This window comes from Myotis brandtii, unplaced genomic scaffold (assembly GCF_000412655.1).
Source record: "Myotis brandtii unplaced genomic scaffold, ASM41265v1 scaffold225, whole genome shotgun sequence".
NCBI lineage: Eukaryota > Metazoa > Chordata > Mammalia > Chiroptera > Vespertilionidae > Myotis > Myotis brandtii.
The window spans coordinates 2,411,548-2,423,683 of NW_005358435.1; the positions used below are offsets into that span (position 1 = coordinate 2,411,548).

At 39.8% G+C, this 12,136-nt stretch overlaps 1 protein-coding gene across 2 annotated transcripts in view; it reads left to right on the forward strand.

Annotated features, from left to right (window-relative positions):
* The window catches only part of ADNP (activity-dependent neuroprotector homeobox), a 45,445-nt gene that overhangs the window by 6,103 nt on the left and 27,206 nt on the right, over window positions 1–12,136 (forward strand). The window contains exon 1 of one of the 2 annotated variants that reach the window (XM_014539675.1): window positions 857–1,775. The exons of the other annotated variant lie outside the window; for it this stretch is intronic. The gene's annotated coding sequence lies outside the window, so the exon portion shown is untranslated. Of the gene's footprint in view, window positions 1–856; window positions 1,776–12,136 lie in introns of those variants that run through there. 2 annotated transcript variants of the gene reach the window in all.

The window sequence follows — 12,136 nt, forward strand, 5'->3', positions numbered from 1 at the left end:
CCCACGCACACCCCCAAAGCCTGGGACTAGCCGTCTGCCAGGTCTACCCACCCATAGCTAGGGGCGGGGGGCAGTCTGGGGGGCGGGAAGCGTGCACCGCACGAGTGAAAGTCTGTCTGCTGTGCGATCCTTCCTCCCCGATGTGCCAGCTCCCTGCTCTCCTGACCACGGAGTCCACCACCTCTTCGCTCCATCGCAGCGCCTGGTCAGCACGACCCCTCAGGAGCATTCTGAGCCCCAAGTTATGCGAGGGTAGAAAATGGAAATCCAGGAAGCCGCGAAAGATTTTTTTTTTAATGCAATGAATGGGGAATAGTTCTTTGAGCACCTTTTTATTCACCTCTTCCCTCTGGGCTGCCTGACTGACTTCCCCTCCCCCCGACCTGGATGCCTGTCTGCTGGAAAAGGCGCGATTGCTTCTCTTCCTCTTCTGCCCAAGATCAGGCACTAAGATCTAACATCCTTTTTAGCCACACACACCCACTCTAAGTCTTCTTGATGTTCTGCATTCACCAATTCCTCTGGACAGTTCTTGCCATAACCCCATTTCTCAGACAAAGGCTTAGGAGGGAAAAAGAACCAAACTGTTTCCAGTGTTTGCCATTTTAATGCTGTCCATCCCCACACACCCAGTTCCTATTCCTGATGCTTCTCGTGCCAGTGCCTTGAACCTTCGAAATGAAAAAGAAAAAAACAACTCCTGGGGAGCTTGATACAGTTTCTTTAGAAATCTGCATTGTTGCTTCTGGTTTATGGCCATGAAGAAAATACCCGCCCCCACCCAAAATGCACCGCAGCCAAGTCGGCTAAAGGCTATGAGTGTTGGAGTCAGTAGGGGGCGCATTCTCTGCACTGGGTAAGGCTGCAGAGGGGGGAAGGGCCCCAGAGCTAGAACAGGATGTGCTTCACAGCGCCTTCTACAGACCATGGGAAAATGGGCCTAGCAAGATACACTGCACTCTTAGTTGGTGAGCTGACAGCAACATGGCGAAGGATTGAGTCAAGAGCAGTGATTTTTTATATCTTAAAAAATCCACCCTGCATTTTAGAAGTTCTGTCTTTTTACTTTTCAAAACTGTTGACCCTCAAACAGTCTACTTTAGTTCTTGATGAATCACCTTGGCACATCCTTGGTACCCAGATTTCCCCTTGTCTGGAATTCTTCCACCTTAAACTTTGTGTCACCATATCTTTCCAAGGTCAGATGGTAAAGGGAAAAGCTTAAAACCTAAGAGTAACTGGTTTGGGGTATTGCTGATATCTCCCTTCTTAATGGCCCAAATCTTTCCAACTCTTTGAGAGTTCATCATTCTTTAGGTATGGTAGATGTTAGTGGGGGTAGTAATTTTCATAAGCACGTAGATGGGTGTCATGATTTGTAAAGCCTTGTTGGTAAACATCTAGCCCACATTGAGTTCTCCATTATCAAACTCAACAGTTGATTGTAAAATTTTGTTTTCTTTCAACTTTGGGATTGTAATTGCCACTCTATCTTAGTAGCCAACCACCTTTGCAAAAGTGTTGACACTGGTCTTTGGTGAACACTCACCTTCTTAGGCTGTGTTGATTTCTATAGATTTTACTCTTGTTATTTCCATAGGTGTGAGATGCACAATGCGAAACCTAGGCCCCAGCTGTTGCACCATGATGCACAGGGTTGTACTTTTTGTACTGAACTAGATATGTAGCCTAGTGGTTATGCCCCGTACTACTGTTTTGAGGATCTGGACTGCGTTCCTGCTTTGCTCTTTGGACCACATTGTCAATTCACACCGGTGGGTATATTCATTTTGGAGGGTGGGAACTGCAGCAACAGGGAAGCCAGAGACTTCTTCCCCCTTGGTCACCACCAAAGCCAACACTTCCAAAATTTTAGCCTACCCACATTCCTCAAGGAACCGTATAGAGATGGTTGCATTTGCGGGTTCTGAACAAATGACTTATGACTTGTTTAAGAGAAAATTTTTAATATTTTGTAGTCTGCACTCTTAACATAAAGTATGTTAAGTTCTCAGTTATGCTCTTTTGGTGATCCAATCTCAAGTTGTTAAGCTTCTAAAAACCTTAAAGATTCTTTGATCAGAACAGGCTTTTCCATGAACATGTACTTGCTACCAAAGATTGACTGGTTGTTGATACTCACGGGTACTTCAAGTATTTTATATAGATACACCAAAATAAATTTATGGGGAAATGGGTGTATTATTTGATACATAGTTGACCACTTTGGTGCTTAAGGGAGACTTCACTGGACATTTGCTACCAAGTAACATTTTGGTGAGTGAAAAAGGAGGCAGTTTCGTTCAGGTATTCCATTAGAAACTTAACTATCTTTTAAATTATTTAGTAATTACAAGAATCAGATATTTAAACTAAATGGGTATTGTTTGTAAGTTTTAAATATTGTTTAGTATTTGTTAAACAAATACTTTGATCTATATTTGGTTTTTGATATATTACACATAGGGTTTTTTTGTTTTGTTTTTTAATATATTTTATTGATTTTTTTACAGAGGGAGAGGAATAGAGAGTTAGAAACATCGATGAGAGAGAAACATCGATCAGCTGCCTCCTGCACACCTCCCACTGGGGATGTGCCCGCAACCAAGGTACATGCCCTTGACAGGAATCGAACCTGGGACCCTTCAGTCCGCAGGCCGACGCTCTATCCACTGAGCCAAACCGGTTAGGGCTACACATAGTTTTAAATGAGTAATTTGAAGACAATTTCTTATTTGAGGATATGTTTGAGATGAAGTTTTTAAAGATTCTATATTTAAGATAGTGTTAACTGATGACATTATTGGTAATAGCCGTTTTCCCTCTACAGTTGCTGTGAGCTCTTAGAAAAGCATTCTGTGGTTTCAAAGGTTTCCCTGGTTTGACACTCAAAAAAAAGGTCAAGCAATTGGGCTTGAGGCTAGAATTTAGGTAAATTGTGAGGGTTCATTAAAGTATAGTAAAAAAGCCTCAATTAACTAGAGGGTGGGTATGGGTATCCTATCCTATTTAATTGAACATTAAGTAGAAATTCCTTCTTTATCTTGGCCCTTGTTGAAAATTTTCTAAGACTACCTTACCAGAGGTTGCTGTACATTATACAAACTAAATTTTTTATTTGGGTTCTTACAGTCTCTATAGAAAATATAAGTGATTGGGCTATGAATCTAAAGACCCCTCCCTCCTCACCCAACCTATCTGGAAGTCATTGGTTTTAAACATAACACTGTTCATTTGTTTCGCTTAAATTTCCCTTTTCCCCCTTAAGCCAAAGTGCAGAAGTTCCAGAACTATTTATATTAAAATAAAACATCACCATATTTAAGAGATTGTCAAGTAAATTCTCAGTTACTCTTATTTTGATGACCCAATCTCAAGAGTTGCTAAGCTTCTAAAAATTTTAAAGATTCTCTCATTAGAATAAGCCTTTCCATGAATCTGTACTTGCTTGCTCCCAAGTCAACAACCAATAATAAATAGGGTTTTATCAAATAAAATGGCTTTTGATTTTCATTATAACATAAATACATTTATTGTTTCTATTTGATTACTAAAAGCATGATTGTGTAAGGTATGCTATGGTTTTGCTTTCCTTGTAACTACTTAAAAATTTTGAAGAATATCTATTAAAAATCTTATATTTTGAAATTTTAAATATTCAACAATCTGTTGGTTGATATATTTAAGATGTACACATTCTGACTACCCATTTAGTGGGCACTAATAGAGAAAAGAGAAAAGAAAATCTTCAGAATTTAAGTGTATTTTTTCTTTTGAGAAATATATAAATGCCAGAATTGTATAAGTTGTAATAGACCTTGGCAGATTAATTCCATTAATATGTGTGTGTGTGTACACACACAAAATACAGTCTACTGTTTTAGACTTGGAAATTAAGTAGAGAGAAAGATACCAGAATTAAACACTAGAGTTTTTTAAATAACCTGTTTAAATCTTAGTGAAATAAACTTTTTTAAAATGATGTGAAAGTACAAAAATTTTTATTTTATAAGATTAGAAATTAATTTTATATTTACATCAAGTTGCCCAATACTGTTGCGTAATAAGCTACTTCTTCAGCCTCGACTTCCAAAGGAGTTTCACCTTAAATGAATGTCATAACCCTGTTATGTCTTCCAGAAGGTAAAATACTTTCCATGAAAGTTTAACTTTCATTAACTTGTCTAAAATGGCATGAAAATTAAGAAAAATATCGTTCCTCTTTATAAATAATTTAATTATAGTTTGATTAACAGTTTGATGTGTTATTAACATTGCATAAACTTTCACAGTTTCCCTTCTTTCATTTTGTAAGAGATTGTGGTATTAAATCTGGAGCAAATGCCATATTTTACTGATGTGCACCACTGTCAGTTATACATATTATATTGTTAGTTTGGAAACTTGGCATTTGAAACTGTCATGAACCAAAGTTCCACATTAACTGAATTAATATTTTGAGTGTAAAGGCTGTTTCTTGTTTATACATTGGCACTTAAACCACCTTGATTTTTGAGACACTTTATAAGAGAAGCCATCTATGTTTTGCCCACTTTAATGGCCATAGTTCCATCATGACTTCATGGTTTTTTATTATTTTTTAATGTTTTTTACCTTGTTAGTTAGAAAGTGGTAGGAAGGATATGATTATGTTCCTTCACTCTCTTAGTGCTTCTTATACATGTGTTTTGGTCATGACCTACCTTTGATTTCTATCAGGTTAGGGATCAGCTTAAATGAGAATCCATGTTCTGCTTCATTGGGAGGAGAAGACTCCCTTCATATGTTATTAGGCTTCTCAAATTGGGATATATATTACACACACACACACACACACTCACACACACACTCTAGAGGTCCGGTGCACGAAATTCATGCACGTGGGGGGTGTCCCTCAGCCCAGCATGTGGCCCTCTCAGTCTGAGAGCCGTTGGCGAGTGTCCGACTGCTGTGGAGGCGGGAGAGGCTCCTGCCACCACCACTGCGCTCGCCAGATGTGAGCCTGGCTTTGGGCTGAGCGGCACTCACCCTGTTGGAGTGCACTGACCACCAGGGGGGTAACTCCTGCGTTGAGTGTCTGCCCCCTGGTGGTCAGTGTGCATCATAGCGACTGGTCATTCTGCTGTCCAGTCGATTTACATATTAGCCTTATATTATATAGGACAGGATAATATATGTGAACCTGGTTATGTGGGTCTGTGTGTGTGTAAAGTTACAGATAAAATGTGAGCAAACTGTTTAAAGTGCCAGTTTTGACTGAGAGTACATTTTTTTTCTGATCAGTGTAAAATGCAAAATTCTTAGCACTATTTCTGTTCTGGGTTCCCTCATCTCCATTTATGTATTCACTCTCCTCAACCTTTAGGAGTTCTTTAAGATGCACTCACAAGCTTCCTTGTTTTTATTGATCCCTAGCATAGTTCCAAGAGAGCAGCTAAAGAATTCTAAAATCTTAAGAATTTCATCAGTGTTTCAGAAATAAAGGAGAGCATAAAAGATTTTTGTGAAGACTTTTCTGAGGGAAGACTTCCCTGAACATATACTACAATTTAAGGTTTAACTCAAAAACTTGCACATCATCTATAAAAGGCTCATCACTGTTTGATTAGCCCTTAGAATTGAAAATAAATTTCTTCACATCCTAATTCCCTCTTCAGTAGGGATAGGTGTATCTGAATTGAGTTGTTCAACTTTGGGTTGTGTTTATGTGACATTTCTCATATGACTTAGTTGATTTTTTTAATAAGGATGAGTGTAAAGGCTCCCTTGCTGGCCTTTGTGGTATTATCTATATGTATAAAGGCTAAGTGTCCATCCTTCCCTCCAACCGGTAGCTATGATGCACACTAACCACCAGGGGGCAGATGCTCAATGCAGGAGCTATCAGGACGCGCACTGGCCATTTAAAAATAAACAGCACCATGGATCAGAAGCCGACAAACCAACACTTGGCTTCCCCCAAGTGGCCCCGCCACCACCCCAGAGTGACACCCCACCAAATCGCAGGCAACACTGTCAAGACCCCATGGCGCAAAATGTGGCCTACAGCCCAACCCAGAAACCGTTGCTGTGGGCACCGAGTAATGACGTCATATAGCAATGCCTGGCTTGTCTCCCTAGCGACTAGCCTCCTTGGAGTTTCTTCAGCCCAGGAACCGACTTGCTTTATAGCCAGGTGCAAACATTTTACAGTTTAACCAAATGTTTGTGAAGCGTTTTCTCATGCCTCATCTCACTTGATCCTCACAGAAGTCCTGGAGTAGGTAGATAGGAGACTCAGTAGAATCTGTTTTCTTTTCATTAGCCGGAAAATGGGGATTTAGAAAGTTTAGAAACTGGACCCGACTGAAAAGAAGTAAGAAATAACGGAACTTGAAAATGACTTCAGGTTTTCTCTGCGCAGAATACAGTCAAACACTGCTACAGTTAAATATTTTACCCTTTGTTTTCCCTGCGTGATCTACAATAATAACCTGTTTCATGCTGATATTTACTGCTGTGTTGCTGCAATTAACTGAAAGAGAAGTTGGGGTGCTTCACTGGGCTGGAAAAAGTTTAGCTAATCAGAAAGCAGGTCTAATTAAGCAAGTTTATATATATATAAAAGGCTAAGTTGACTCACGCATGCACGATACATATAAAGCTCTTGCTGGCGCCAATAGCACACGTGTGTTTCGGTCTGTCAGTGTCGATTGTAAATTTGGTTGTTTTCGTTGACATTCTGAAGCCCAAAGAAAGCAGCATCGTTAACAGAATATGTCTGAAGACCAACTATTGCCACAACGTACCTCTGAAGCCGAAAGAAGCAGGCGTTGTCGACAGAATATGTCTGAAGAACAACGATTGGCACAACGTATCTCTGATGCTGAAAGAAAGCGATGTCATCGACAGAATATGTCTGAAGAACAACGATTGACACAACGTATCGCTGAAGCTGAAAGAAGCCAGCGTCGTCGACAGAAAATGTCTGAAGAACAGTACTTATTTATTAAATATTTATTAAGATATTAAAATATTCTAATTAATTTCCTTTCAATGTGCATGGATCTGTGCACCAGGCCACTAGTAAAATAATATTGATGGCTTGTCTGTTTTATTTTTCAAGGACTTTATAAACCATTCTCAATTCTCTCAGGACTGTCCTTATTTCACAAGTAGGGAAATTAAGGCAATACCAGGTGCAATAATGAAGTGAGCCCCCAGAATACGGCTGAGCTGGTCCCCATGCCTGTGCTTGGAACACTGGCTTTTATAGTGCTCCTATGAGCTGTTTGGTTTATGGGGGCTCAAATGAATGCGTCATAACTTCATAGTGATGTTCTGTGCTTGTATGTCAGCTACCGCCCAAGGATCCCAAATGGGCTCCACAGTTACACCCCCACCAGGACAGTGTAGATGAAAATTGTGATGGTAGTAGTTGAAGTAGCATATGTCTGGTTTGAAGTTTACCTGTATGAGGATCTAAAAAGAAAGTTTGGTTATGGTCCTGTTACTTTTCTCAATATTTTGGTTTAGGGCAGTCTTTTATTCCTTCTCTCCTGTGAGCAGTTATTTTTGCTTAGACAGATAATTGCTGGTTTTTACCCTTCTGCCATTTCTGTCTTTTTCTGAGCCCTTTATACTGCATTGAAGAGCTCGCAGAAACATGTGCTTCCCTTGAAAATCTGTAAAGCTTTCCTTTTCTGGCAAAAGCTGGCAACAATTGAGAAACCTGCATGAGTGGCATCTTTTGAAACCTGGTGTATCTGAAGAAACTTCTGTCTAGTGGAAATATGGCAAAATGTATTAAACTTTTAAATTGGAAGTACCAATTTAAGTCAACAATTACAATTCTTATTCTTGTGAAAGGTGAATTGAGACTTGGAGTGCCCTAATGTAAGGTGTGCTCAGAATTCTGGTTCAAGATCATTAGACTTAAAATCAAGAAAAACAAAACTCTGCAGAAAATGTGGGGATTGACCATTAAATGTCAAAACCTATAAGAATAATGTTTTTACTACAGAGAATGCTTTGGTTAATCTTGACTTTAGAAGATGAGTTAGAAAAACTTGATAAGAGCCCTAGCTGGTTTGGCTTAGTGCATGGAGTGTCGGCCTGTGGACTGGAGGGTCCCGGGTTCGATTCTGGTCAAGGGCACATGCCCAGGTTGCAGGCTCGATTCTCAGTGGGGGGCATGCAGGAGGCAGCTGATAAATGATTCTCTCTCATCATTGATGTTTCTATCTCTCCTTCTCCCGTCCTCTCTAAAATTAATAAAAAATATATTTTTTTAAAAAAGAAAAACTTGATAAGATAATTTAAATGTATTATTTTATTTTTCAAGAATGGTAAGAAAAGTACATTCCCCATTACTATGGGAAAGTGATTTCCACCACTTTGATAGAGCATGGAAAAATTTTTAAGGGGTTGGAAATAAGCTACTTTTGTCTTAGGCCATTTAGATGCAAAGGCCAGCCGCATGCTTCTGGAATGATTCCAGAGGACATATCTGGATGTCTTCTTAGGCCCAGTGTGAATTGGCTTCCTTTTTTCACATTTCTCATAAGTCAGGTTTTCCACCTGTATTGACAGCAAGCAGCTCTATGGAGTTCTTATGTAGACAGCAAAGTGTTAGAATCATGTCCCACAATGTGTCCTTGCTTTGCTGGAATGCCTGTTTTAAAAGTAGTAAATTGGGAAATGCTCTCCATCTCATGCTCCCTAAAGCTAGATTGGGATGTTAGAGATATTCTCAATCTTTTCTTATTAAGCAGTAAGGCATCTTTCTTCCTTTCAAATAAATTATATGTGAACTCTAGTATATAAAATTAAGGGTTGCGGGTGAGGGGAGGGAGGTCACACCTCTGGTTGCAGTTGCTCAGCTTTCATCTTGTCCCTCAGGCGTCATCTTCCCCTCCACCCAAATTCATATCTTAGAGTCTCTCGGCACAATCTCAGAAGTAACCCTGAAAACTATTGGTTCCATTGCTGTTCTAGAAATTCTGGTGGTCATAGCTAGGATTCTTGTTTGAAATCTCAAGGTAGCAGGATAAGCAGCAATATAATAGCATTTTCACTAGTCTCTTAGTCTGAAAGTCTTCTTAAAAGAGGAGTGACTCACATATTTTTTAAATAAATATGCAAAACCTATATCACACTTTTATGTTTCTATGTAATTGTAAGTCATGTAGGTTTATTTTGGGTATTTGCAGATGTTCTATTGCATAAGCATTTTAAGTGCCACAGCTCTGTAAAGTTAAGGATATGCTTACTCTGACATGAATGGTTCACACACATGTATTAAAATAATACTATATGTATATGTGTAAGTTTGAATGCACATTATAATGTGTATAAGAACAGATGTATGACAGACACATCTGATTCTCAGGAATAATAATATTTCTTGCTTTTTAAAAGATTGTACTCTGCTGTGAACTCATACTTTTCAAAGTGATTTTCCCAGTATCTGATCTGGTTTAAGGTAATAATGACAACTGCTTTTAAGTATTAACTGGCATCATCTCATTTAATCCTCTGACATTTGATTATACCATAAAAAACAAAAACAAACAAACGAAAAAACAGACCTCCAGAAGTTAAGGAACATTTTTAGGGTCACAAAAATAGTAAGTGGCAGAGCAAGTATTTAAACACAGATCTGTCCAGCTCTTAGGGGTGTATTCTTAGTCACTATATCATACCATCTTTCTTTTTTGGCAGAGGAAAGCTTTATTGTGCTTGTCACCTTCTTGTTACAGAAGTTTGAAGTTATGAGGTAAAATATTTTACATGTGGCTGATAGCTCAGCTAAATTTTTGTCCATGAAAGCAAATTTTGATGTAGGCTGTAGGCTTTACCCTTGAACCTTCTTTCTTCATCCTTTTGTTAATGCTTCAATATCATTACCTTATACCTAAGGCTCTAGTGATTTTGCAGACCTTTCAGATTGAGTAGGTCTGGAATGGCTGTAATCTTTTTCTGTACCACTACATACTCTAGAGCAGGGGTGGGCAAACTTTTTGACTCGAGGGCCACAATGGGTTCTTAAACTGGACCGGAGGGCCGGAACAAAAGCATGGATGGAGTGTTTGTGTGAACTAATATAAATTCAAAGTAAACACCATTACATAAAAGGGTACGGTCTTTTTTTTTTAGTTTTATTCATTTCAAAAGGGCCGGATCCTTGCCCACGGATTCATGTCAAACAGGCCGGATCCACGGGCCGTAGTTTGCCCACGGCTGCTCTAGAGTCATTTCAGTTTTACAAAACTAAAACAAAAGTTGAACTTGTTAAAGTAATCCCAGCTGGATTAAATCTATTAAGTTAAGGCAGAGTTAATTGGAGCTTTTGATATGGACAAAGTGAGATATAGCAGGTTCTCGAATAATGTTTTGTTCAACAATCAACATGGTTTCAGGTGAGAAGTCACTATTGGAATAACTTAATTCCTGTTTATATCAGTTAGCTCTATGGTCAAATTGGTTCTGTTTTACATCTTGTCACTGCAGCTCCAAGAATCTACTAAGGATGACTTTAAGTGAGGACTTACTACATACTACTGTTCCCTGGCCTCTTGGATTGGAGCAGATTTGCCAGAAAAGTGAACTCTCTACTAAGATTTTTTTGAAGTACTTAACAGTTTGGGGACATTAGTATATGACCATAGAGTCACTCATTCAGTATTGTCCAAAATGGTCTGGAAATTTGCGTTTATTTATGTATCTTCGGCTTGTGTTTGTGAGGGTGTTTCTGGAAGAGATTAGCATTTGAATTGGTAAGCTGAATAAAGGAGATCCATCCTCACCAATGTGGGTGGGTGTCTTCCAATCTTTGAGGGTTGAATAGAACAGGATGGTGGAGGAAGGGGGAATTTACTCTCCTATCTTGACCTACCCCTGGACTTTGGCACTCTTGGCCTTTCCTCTCGGACTGGGACCCACACCATTGCTCCCCTGGTTCAGACTCAAGACTGTATTACACTGGCTTTCTTGGGTGTCCAGCTTGCAGATGTCAGATCGTGGCTCCATAGTCTCAAGAGCCAATTCCTATGATGAATCTCCATTGTTATATTCTGTTGGTTTGTTTCTTCAGAAAACTATGACTAACAAAACATACTAAGGATACATGAAGGCCCAGAAACTGTATTTTGTGTCAGGGATACACAGATGAATAAAGAGATGGGAAAATGTAGTGGTTAAAGCCAGAGATATTGACATAGGACAACCTGAGTTCAAACCCCAGTTTTGCCCTTCATCCCCTGAATGACCTTGCCTGCCTGTACCTCTCCGTAGCTTGTTTCTCTCTTCTCCAAAATGGTGTTGAGACAGGGTAGTAAGCCAGAATAAGAATAGGGAAACTGAGACACTTAAACAGCAGTTTGCAGCCATATGGTAAGTCCTGTCTTCCCTAAACCTAGGACATTCCTCCCCAACCAGAAAGAAGGTAAATAGCTTAAATCACTTAGGGAGGCAGCAAAAGTCCAAGTAGTGCCATTTGGCAACCACACCCAAGGACAGATGAAGTTAAGAGAATAAATCACATTTTGGTACTTTAGCATAAAGCAGATAAATATTCTATTGATTCTTCCCTAAATGCTTAGCCTTTAAACCCCTCAAAATGGCCTGCGGACTGAAGGGTCCCAGGTTCAATTCTGGACTGGGGCACATGCCCAGTAGGGGGCGTGCAGAAGGCAGCCGATCAATGATTCTCCTCATTGATGTTTCTGTCTCTCTCCCTTGATCTCTGAAATCAATAAAAAAAATATTTTTAAAAAAATAAATAAAACACCTCAAAACAAAGGGCCCACCCAAGGTCTTCCTCCCAGGAGCATGCCCGCGCCCCCTACCCTTTTTCCCCCCACAGGTAAGCATCTCCTAAACTCTAAGGGACCCCATGAGGCTTGCAACCAGGGCAGCAGTGGGCAGCAGCAGTTCATACCAGGCAAACCCCTGAACCTGTTCCCAAGGCCTCTTTTTCTCTGACTCCTTGGTGGGCTCATTTCCCCCTCCTAGTTCTCCTGTTGTCCTAGGCCCTTTGTTGTTTCACTGTCCCCAGCTTTAATAAACGTCCTCTAAAATTTACCTGGGCTCCTGTTGCGAAATTTTTTCTGCACAAAGTCAAGAACTCACATACTACCAGCTGGCCCTAGGCAGA